Source organism: Oryzias melastigma, linkage group LG4, assembly GCF_002922805.2.
Source record: "Oryzias melastigma strain HK-1 linkage group LG4, ASM292280v2, whole genome shotgun sequence".
Classification (NCBI taxonomy): Eukaryota; Metazoa; Chordata; class Actinopteri; order Beloniformes; family Adrianichthyidae; genus Oryzias; species Oryzias melastigma.
In genome coordinates, this window is record NC_050515.1 from 9,273,319 (window position 1) to 9,283,896 (window position 10,578).

Below are 10,578 nucleotides of genomic sequence, written 5' to 3' on the forward strand. Positions count from 1 at the left end.
TTCTTTTTCCCCTCTTTGTCCTCAGCAGTCTTACACTGCTGGGTTTTGCTATTTTAGTTTGGGGTTGGACGTTGGTAGTCTTAGATAATGGGCTTTGTTTATTTGTTTTCTTTAGGTAGTTTTGGTTATGGAGCCTTTAGCAGGAAGCTGCTGACTCAGCAGTCTCCATGACTTATTTAACGTTTGGCCAAGGAGCCACCATGGGGAGATAAAAGAGTCACATGTGGATCTGAAGCCGCAGGTTGCAGACCCCTGATCTAGATATTTAGTAATGATTTGCTATTTGAAACTATAGATAATAATGCACACCTTTTAACAGAGAGACTTTTTTTTCCTTATGAGCATTTTTTTTCAACAAAAACAAAATGTCTCTTACATCTCTGACTAGTTGCAATTGTTTCCTAGAAACAATTGCAACTAAAAAGAAGAAATGTGATGATAAACGTGTAAACAAAGCTAATCTCCCCACAAGCTACACAATGAGTAACTTCATTAAGTTAGAACACCAGCAGCACAAGGTAATCAAAATCCTCATGAACGTGCATTTTTCATTGAAAAGTGAACTCATGGATGTGACTATTATGCAAAAAAGCAGCATCATCACATGAATTATGCTAAAAGTCCTTGGAAGATTTTTTTTTTCTTATTTCCGTGATACCTTTTGGTTTTTCTGACACATTTGCATCTTTAGATATTTACCTTTACAGCACCATATTGCAAACTACACTAAACTGAATTTTTGTTTTAAAGTAAAAGGTGAAGAGAGCTTATTCTGCCATTCACTCCAATGAACTTAATAAACCTGCTTCAAGCAGAGAAGCACAAACAGTGTCATCAAGGACAGTGGAGTGTTTGTTACAAACCAAATACCTGAATGTTGAGTCACTGCTTCAGTTCATTCTGGTACTAAAGCAAACGAGGAGCATGACAGAGCCCAGCAGCCCAGCAGCAGCAGAAAGAAAGCCTGACATTTTTCACTCAGAGGTAATTATTGCTGTGTACCTATTTATAGGTTGTTCAAGGGGTTTTAATTCCGTTGATCACATTTGTCTCTGACAGCACAGAAGCTGTGATCACTTCCTGATGACAGAATTACTTTGATGCTCTCCCTGTGAAAAAGTTTATCCGTCTTCAAAAGAACTCTGCAACTTTGAGCCACTTCATGTGACTGTTTAGATTGTTAATCCGAGTCCTTGGAGTTTGTGTCAAGTGTTAATCTTGACAATAGAACACGATGCAGCCATTTGTTGTTGTTGTTGTTTTAATGATGTTGATGCTTACCCAGATTTAAGAAGCTCTTAATTCTCTCTAAGCAGCACTGTGTCAGTTTAGACTTCACTGAACTGCAGATCAAGCTAATTGTCGAGCTAGTATTCAGTGGGAAACATGAAAGATTTAGTTCCAGCTGCTGCCTTTTCTCTGTCAAACGACACATTTGCATTTTAAAACATGTATGCGTTCATTTCTATGAAAACAATATTTTCTAATAACTGAACCATAGAGTTACTGTATGCTTGGTTTTAAGAATTTAACCTGATTTACTACTTTTGACAGGAATGGTGTATTAGTTTTGTTTCAAACTCATTACCTTTTGCTAATTAATTTTGTAAAATAAAACTCAAAGTATTTGTTTAATAAATCTACTTATTCATAAATGTTTAGCTGTTAGCTCAACGTTCTGTGAGGACGCTTCTCAAAAAGACACAAGTTGGTTGGTATTGATAACTGTTTCCATCTTGTTTTTATTATTTTTATGAGCCTGTGACAGTTTTTATACTAAATGAAGGTTTTTTTCGATATTTTTATTTTATGTTACAGTCTTAGTCTTTGTTATTAGCCAATTTATGAATGTATTTTCACAATAACCCACATGGACCAGACCTGTTAAACCAGTTAGGGGAAGCTTCAAATACTTTTTCACTGAAAATAACAAAGCAATAACTTATCTTGTGGGCAGGAGAAGGGCCCGGACACTGACCAATAAGGTATTAAGGACAATGGGGGCGGGGTTTCTCCTGTCCTGGCATTGGCCTGAAGCTACATATTGCCCACCTCGGGATATGTATGTGGATTCCATTTTACAGGGCTTTGTCTTTTCATGGCGGAAACCCACAGAACTCAATCCAACTTTCATTGCAACGACTAAATTCCAATTGAGTTTTTTGGTCACCTTCTTCCTCACCAACAAACACGCTGAGGTTAGCGGGTGAAACCTCACACCTGCCAATAGTTCAGGAAGGGACTTCCCTTCCGTTCACTCATTTTCAGAACCCACTGGATCCCTTTTAGGGTCACGGAGATGCTGGATGCACAACATGAACACCATCGGGACAACTATTGGGACAAAACCCATACAAACTCCACACAGAAAGGTCCCAACAGGGATTCAAACTGGAACCTACTGCGCCATTCAATGCAGGCCGTTTTCTTTCCATTTAGTTTTTTCTTGAGGTACCAGCAACACAAACCATATAAAATCTTTAAGTGTTGCTACAAAGTTGTTGTTTTTTTACTTGTCAATATGGTTGTTTTCTTCACCTCAGTTTTTGTCTCTGACCACTTGATATATCTGGTAGTCTTAGAATATAATTGGTGCACACAATAGCCTCAAGTTACACTCAGATGATTGATTTAAGTCTGCAGCAGATCATTTTCACCTTTTCTTTAATGTGATTCTTCTTTGTTATTTTAGCTACTGTGCATCCACCCTAGTAAATAGTCAGTTAATGAGACAGACAGACAATTAGGCAAACAAAGCAGCTGCTTAGTTTAATGGCCCGCTATTGTTGTTGTTGTTTTTAGTACTAATGAATCCTAAAATCCATACGGTGCAATCTTTAGTCCAAATGTACTTTGTACAGTTCAATAACCTGATAAAACTTGATTCACAGTGAAACTATTTGGTTTTCTTAAGGGAACATCATAAGACTCTTCATAAACAATTACTTTAAGGTTTGTTCCATTAAGATCGTATATTTCCTGAAATAATAAATACATAAAATATCTAGTTCTAGTAAAAAAATGTAATTTTTCCAGTAAATGAATAAACTTTGATTTAAGTCGGACCCTGATTTAGTTCAATTGAGTGGATGTTTGAGTGTAAATTTGATTTGTTTTTACTCTCAGAACACACACGTGGACATAGAAATCAACAAGCTGCATTCTGTACATTTTTTCTTGTTGAACTGCACCACACTGCTTTGTTCTGTGTGGATGAATCCCTGCTCCTCTGTAACAGTTCTACGGAGACAGTTTTAAGAGTTCTTTGCTTTCATCTCATGTTTTCATTATGATGCAACATGGAAATTTCTGTGCAATCTCAAAGATCTGAACAGATTTCTGAGAACAGTCAGCCAGGAGGGGGAAATATTTAGATGATCTTTTTACAACTTGACAGAGACTCTGCGTTAGAATTAAATTTCAAAAGAAAAAAGAAGGAAAGGATCATTTTCTTTTGAATATGTGTATCGATTTTGATGTGCAAAATATTATAACATCACAGCTTAAGCAACAAAAAACTAAACATTAAATAAAGTCTGACGGTTTACAAAAATGAAAAAAGCTTTTTCTAAATGATTCTTCTGCAGTGTTTATCATTCCAGTCCAGACATTCAATAAAAATGTGATCCATCTGAAACCAAAAAAGGATTAACATTTTTAGATTTTTTTTTTCTTTTTAGTTTTTTTTTTTTCTTTTAACCTGGTTTTGCTTAGGTCTTGGATAATTTTATTTAGCTCCTACTTTGTTGTTAAACTTATTGTAAGGAGAGAAATACGCATCATCCTGATTTTTGCATGTGTAATTCCTGATTTGTGCATAATTAAGGATTTGTGCGTTCATTTTATTAATTCATTCGATGTATATGCTCAAATCCAAAGTTCAAGAATCAAGAATCAAGAATCTTTATTGTCATTTATGCAGAGCAAAATGAAATTTCTGCCAGCAGCTCTTTGCTAAAATTTTAGAAAGAATAAGATAAATATATACAAGGCACAGATCAAGAATTACGCACACACAAATCGGAGTGAGTCTGTTTTCTCTCCATGTTATTATTGCAGGTACATCAGTGATTAATACACCTGAAGCTCTTTCTTCTTAGTTTTTGTATTTTAGTTTGGGCCAGCTGCTATGTCTTTGATTTTTAACTTTTAGTAGCGATATGCATGTAAAATAACCACAAGTTGTACTGTTTTTCCACAGATATTTAATAAATGAACTCTACTGATATAGCATTTTATAAAGTCATCAGTACAGCAACGTACTTTACAATAAAAAATAAATAAAAGTAAAGAGAAAATTATGTATTGAATGGCAAATATTTACAAAAAAAGGTAAATAATATAAGGAAAATAAATAAAAGAAAATAATATTCCACAAAGTACTAAGTATTAAAAGTCATTTAAAAAAAAAAAAAAAGATAACTGGTAATGTACAAGTAGTAACACTTTTACAAAGAGCAAGAGAAAATCAAGGACCCGACAAGAAGCAGAGGTTTATGGCATTCTAATAATTTATTAAATCAAATTGTTTATTTGGTAATCATTTAAAAAAGAAAACTCTACCATCTTTGTTTTTTCTTTGAAAACATTTTTTTTTCTAATCAAATCAAACTTAATTGTATAAAGTAGTTGTATTGTATAAAAACTGCTTTACAGACTTAAAATATCTCTCATAAAATTAATAAAACATTTTTAAAAAGTAAGGAAAACATTTTTTTAGAAAACGTTTATTGCAAAGGAAGCTACCTGTAGAGATATTTCCATCATCAGACGAGTGAGAAACAAAAGTAATTCAAAAGTTCTGGCCTGAGTTTAGGAAAAATGAAGTGGTGGTGGAGTCAAGAGTTTTAACTACCATTACAACACTCCTCACAAAATCTGCTCTTAAATCGGACATAATATTTAGCATTTTTTTGGAAACCAAGGTTCCAGAGTTTGGACCAAATGAGTTTCCCATTCCCATCACTTGTGACTTGGGAAGCCCCATGTTATCTGCTAAAATATGTGTTGATATAATTTCAGAGACAGCATAGTTGAAGAGCAGTGATGAGTCTTATGGAGGTGCTGTTTTCCTTTCCCAGCAGGACATGTCCCCAGCACATAAAGTACTGACTCTTGGTTCAGTGATTAAAGCTATCTCTGTGATCGATTGGCCCGCAAACTTACCTGACCTAAATCCCTCTGGGGAATCTGGGGGTTGTAAAGAAAAAAGATTGAAGACTGAACATGAAGGAGAAGTTACAGGTCAGTACTGGAAAGCCATGACCAGCACAACCTGGATCTCCTATTGGCTCTCTTTAATAACGATCTTTAAGATGATACCGTATATCCTCTGATAGTAGTAGATGGCTAATGGGTTCATTTTGTAATGAAATTTGGTCAAGAAATGCAGACAATAGGAGATGAACATTTCAGGATTGTTTGAAATGAAGAGAAGATTGTATAATGTTCTGATTAGCACTGTCTCTGAATGTTTCTTTTCTCTTTGAAGCATCATCAATCCCTGTATCAAAAATCCTCTTTGCTTTCATGCAAATCATTTTCCTGGAGACACCTGCACCTTTCTGTCTTTGCTCAACAATCCATGTTCAAACCGGTCTTCTAATTCGTAGCTCTCTTTCTTTGCACCGCCACCCCACAATCACTTCTCTTGTTTCTGCAGCTGTTTTCCCAATATCACCCATCTGCTTGTGCCATTCTCGGATACATTTATGCCTCGTTTCCACTGTGTGGTCCAGACCGGACCGGACCAGAATGTTACTATATTTTGAGCGTTTCCATTAGAAAATAGACCAATTAGGCTGGGTCACTATTAGAGACCAGCGTCTAACAAAAACCAACACCTGTTAGACCCGATCTTTATTAGAGACCGGCCACCATTGGAAGATAAACAGCTCAAACTAGCTGTACTTCCGTTCTTCAATGAGTGCCCTTGAACCTGGAGGTTTGGAGGAAAACAGAGAGATAATAATGGGTCAATTATCACACTTCCTTATTGCTCAAATCCAAAGGGATTCCTCCAAGTACACACCAGGCATGTGGTGCACATTCAAGACCTGACCCCTGAACCAGGGGTTCTAGAATGTGTTGACACTGGACTGTCGCTACCTGACACTAACGCATGTACTCACAGTTGGAAGAGGCTTGGTGAGAAATGTTGAAGTAGTGCAAATCTCAAGAATCTTCCTCCAGGTTTTTTATTTCACAGCTCTATTCAGATTTATGAAAGACTTGGGTCAAATCCAAATTCTTCCCGGGACATTTGGAGCCTTCGTGGTGTCTGAAATCTTTTCTTTTTATAAGGGAAAGGAATAAGGACTTCAGGCTGCGTATGACTTTTTCAAGTCCTGCTACGCACTAACGTAGCTGACTGGTGACTATTGATGGCATCATCGAGGGTTAGTAACGTTTGAACTCAAAGACACTACTTTACTATAATTCTCTACTTGGGGGACCAAATGTCCTAAATTCAGGGACTGAATTCAGATTCAGCTATAGTGTCATAGCTGCAGTCATTAATTTTTCCTTCATGGTCAACTTTCAAACAGTTGGCACTCTTGTGTTTTGAAAAGGATGCTACCCATACATCATTACCAAATCTGAGTCCCCGATAGGTCAGAATTAAAGTGGAATAACTGTCAATGGCAGCTTGTTTTGTAAGTAGAGCAGAGCGCAAAAACAAATGTAAAAACTTGAGCAGTGATGTGACATGGTTGTTTGAAAGCACATTCCCGAGATTGGTGTGAACGTAGCATGAGGGCTGAAAGATTCACCTGGACTTCCATCTCTCGTTCTGGCTCACAGCATCTTCTTGAGGCCATGTGACACGGAGGTGAATTAGAAATACACTCCTTGGCAATAGATGCTTAGAAACTCTGGGAGTAAAACAAAGCTGCAGCCACAGGTTCATTCCAGAAAGCATGAGGTTAAAGTGGTTTGACAAGTACTTGAAGGGCCTCCATGATGTGTGTGTGTGAGTATATTAGCTACTACAAGAGAGGCGCCACAGGGTTTGATATTTCTCTGACAGTAAGCGCCCCACTAGAGAAGACATTGTTGCAAAGCATTGTCCTCTGGCCTCTGAGAGGCAAGTTCACACAGAGAATACTTTAGCTCAAATAACACAATTCAATCTTCATGTTTCTCTGCCTCTGCAGCAGTTTTCAGCATGTCTCTCAGGTGGGCCAAACACACTGACGGGCAGCCAAGGGTTCTCGCACCTGCACCACAACAAGCATCTCACAGTTCCACTGACCTGAATTGTGACGTGATAAGACAAGTGTCATCAGAGTCCAGCATGTCAAAGCTTCTGAATGGTCTACAGCCCCATGAAAGCTCAGCCACTGCTTTGTAGGTCATTACATTTCAGTTTCAAGAAAACGATGGAAGCTCTGACAGTCATTTTATCCCATGACTTGCCCAGAGACTGTACTGAATGCATTTTTTGTAAAGGCTCTTTATAGTAGCGCACAAGATATGTTTCTTATGGATATTTTTTCTCCCCAATTAAAGTATTAATGTCATTACTTTGGACCAAACAGTATGGTTTGTGGTTGTGTGCCAGAATTCAATGTCAAGAGAGCAAGAACATCTCTGAGATCTCATTAATGTTGTTGACCTTTGCTTTCCTTTACGTAATTAAAACCCCCAAATCACACAAACTAAACATTTAATTTAAATGTTTCTAAATAGATATTAACTGGGTTTACAAAAAATGAGTTTTTTTTAAGTATGAAGGACTTTCATGGTCAAACTGCTGCAATTTCAGAAGGTATTGGACCAGAATTTATGTTTTAATTAGGAGACAAGATTGTTTATTTATTTGCATTTTACTTGTTTTATCCCTGTCTAGTATTGCAATATATTTTATACTGTGTTTCACTGCTGTTTCATTGTTTTTTTTCAGTGCAAATTTAATACTTTTTTATTTATCTCAATGTTCTGTGTCTTGATTGACTATTGAACTTGTCAATGAATGTACAGTGTCTCCTGTACAGAATGTGTTCAGTTTGCCAAATTTACACAAATTTTAGGTTGCTATCAGATTTGTGCTTTCATTTTATAACACTGAACTTATTTTTTTCCTGAAAGTTTGAACTTTGAGAGAAAAGAGAGAAAATGTTAATGTCTGTCTGAAGTGTATAGCGTGTGGCGAAGGGTTTTCCAACTTTAAAACATCAGTAATCCTTCTTTGCTGATTTTTAAATTGTAACCCTGGTAATAAACGAGGGACCGAGTGGTCACTTAGTAAACTCATCTGACTGCCTCTTTCAGTTTTCATCACAGTGGACAAGACACGTTTGATGGCAGCGAAAAATGTGTGGAAACACAGATTTTTGCAAATACATGTGACCACACAGCGTGGCAAAACATCCTAATGTTCCGTTTGTGTCATTTTTGTGTGGAAAAACAACAGTGGGCTGAACTTTGTGAATGGGTTTGCCATTAATTATTGCTCACTTGTTTGTTTGTACACAAACAGACAAATTTGTATTTAAAATTTTGATTTAGAATTTATTATCTTGCGAGAAATACAAGGAATCTGGAAAACTTCGCCTGCACTGTCCAGTAACAGGTATTTATCTCTGAGTCACACTACTAATACTTTTAGCTAAAGATGTCCTGGATCTAATTTAGGACAGTGAATCAAATCGGATATTTCAATATGAACTAATATCGACTATAAATCTCATCAGTAACCACAAATTTCAATATGAACTGAATTGATAAAATGAATCTTTACAGCCTAATAATCCACATCATTGTTTTCTATCTTGCTTAAGTAAAATTTATCTTTGATAAAGCAACTCATTAAAGGCTCTGTTGCATCTGTGTATGAATATGAGCAGCTGAAAGAAAGAAATCAGCGTTTTAACAATAAAATACAATAATAAAAGCAAAATTGCATCTGAATTATTTGTGTGAGATCTACATTCTAAAATAACATGGTTGTAGAAAACAATGGTTGTCGCAGTGTAAGCCACACAAATGTGTGTGATGAAAAAAAAATCTTTGCATGTGTGGTGAGCTTTAAGAAGGGTTGCTAAAGCAGCAACAACAAAAACAAGCAGAGCCTGTTTTCTGTCAACACCGTAACAGAAAAAGTTCTGGCAAACCGTGTAAAGAATAAAAAAAAAAAAAAACAAAAAAAAAAAAACACTTATGCTATAGTTAAAATATGTCAAGAAAATGTTAATACATTTTGTATTTTCTGTTTATTTGCAGATTCAACCTCCGACACATTTATATAAAGACCCACTCTGATCATCTTTTTATCTTTTTTACCCTCAGCTGTATAAAGACATACTCAGAAATGCAGTTTTGAGCTGAATTTTCTTTATATATCATTAGAAAAATGCCACAAGAACATCTTAAAAATCGCCAAAAACACAATTTTCATGGGAGTGGGTGCTCAACACTACTAAGAGTATTTCAATATTGTAAAAATAAAGACTAAAACAACAAAATGAGTCATTTTAAGTGAATTGTGTCTGTGTGCTCAGATGACATTTTATGTTTCTTTAACAATCATTGATAACAGAAGAAGATACTAGCCTGTCCAGCAAATGATTTGGCCCACGGAAAAAAGAAGAAGAAAAAAAAAATCTACTTTTTTAAATTGAAGGAACCCACCTATGGAGATTAAAAGAACTAATTAAAAAAGATAACCTCACGTATCTCAGATTAAACTTTTTTTTAATAATGCTGTCATTTGTTCTCCGGCTGCACGGCCTTGTCCTTTGCAGGACTGCCTCCAGTCATGCATGAAGGGAGCAAAAGGTCAGAATGCAACTTCTGAAAGGCAGACTGCTCTGTGCCTGTGGTGAATCCCAACACTATTACACCCCAACAGATGCTTATTTCACGGCCATTTTCAGTTGTGGGGTAATTAAACATTTCCAGATAAGTACTTTTTAATAACCATTCACACACAATAAAATGTTTATTTGCAAGACAACGTGTGGGAGGAAACCACAAAATAAAAATTAATAAAAAAAGATCAACTAGTGGGAGAATGACTTTAAGGGCAGACCGGAACTAGCTGCAGAATAACTCCAAGGTACTTTACTGACCTCAAAAGCAGATTTCTACAATCTTTCCTCACTGTGGAATGAAATCTTCCACTTTTTGGGGAGTCTCAAAATAGAGCCTCTAGGCAGTCTTTGTCGATTGAGCGGTTTAAGTGTTTCCATCCCTGCAGGCAGAAATCAACTCTGACGCACTCTGAGCCCGCCTTAGCTCCCCATGACTGCCTATGACCCACAGCAAAAGCTTTTGGATCACTGGGCCAGTGCCTTACAAAGACGAAGGCCTTGCAGGTTGGTGGAACCAATCGAAAAAAAAAAAAAAAAAGTAAAGAACTAAAAATGTGGCAGTTTCATTGATCTCTACAAATGTCTACAAGATCGAACTGTTCATTTTGCAGTGATTGTGGCTGATTATTTTCTAGGAAAAAAGGCTCTTTTCACATTTACTGACGCCTCCACATCAAAACCGTGTCTCAGGTTTGCAGCTTTTATGTGTAGACAGAAAAATCCACAAAGTCCAACTGTGTCATTTGTCAACAAAACCCCCAAA

At 36.4% G+C, this 10,578-nt stretch overlaps 1 long non-coding RNA gene across 1 annotated transcript; it reads left to right on the top strand.

Annotated features, from left to right (window-relative positions):
* The first annotated feature begins 216 nt into the window (after window positions 1-216).
* On the top strand, window positions 217-10,353 carry LOC112150226. Its single transcript, XR_002919930.2, has 2 exons — window positions 217-984; window positions 7,158-10,353. It is a non-coding gene; the product is annotated as an uncharacterized LOC112150226 (long non-coding RNA).
* Window positions 10,354-10,578: the final 225 nt, after the last annotated feature.